The sequence below is a fragment of the Myotis brandtii genome, unplaced genomic scaffold, assembly GCF_000412655.1.
Source record: "Myotis brandtii unplaced genomic scaffold, ASM41265v1 scaffold357, whole genome shotgun sequence".
NCBI lineage: Eukaryota > Metazoa > Chordata > Mammalia > Chiroptera > Vespertilionidae > Myotis > Myotis brandtii.
In genome coordinates this window covers 766166-766532 of record NW_005363729.1, presented here as the reverse complement: position 1 = coordinate 766532, position 367 = coordinate 766166, and positions in this window count along the sequence as shown.

Genomic DNA, 367 nt, shown 5'->3' with positions numbered 1-367 from the left:
AGGTTGAGGGGGCAGCGGCCCTTCAGGGGCTCTGCTACTGGGCACCCCAGCCCTGAGGCGTGGGCGCAGGGAGTGGGGGTGAAAGGCAGGGGCTGCTGACGACCTGGCTCCTGCCCTCCCCTATTATCTCCACAGGCGCGCGGAAGCCAAAGAGAAGTCGTGTGCTGAGTTAAAAAACAACATGCCAAAAATACACACGTTTTCGCTGCTCACACGGTAACAGGCAGTTTCCATGGCTACAGCTGGAAGCTGCATGTGCGGAGGTGAGGAGGTGCGCTCTCCTTAGCCAGCGGATGAGGGCGCTGGGACAGTCGATGCCGAGCCGGGCGCCCGGCTGCGGGGCCGGAGCCGGGGGAGGGACCGAGAG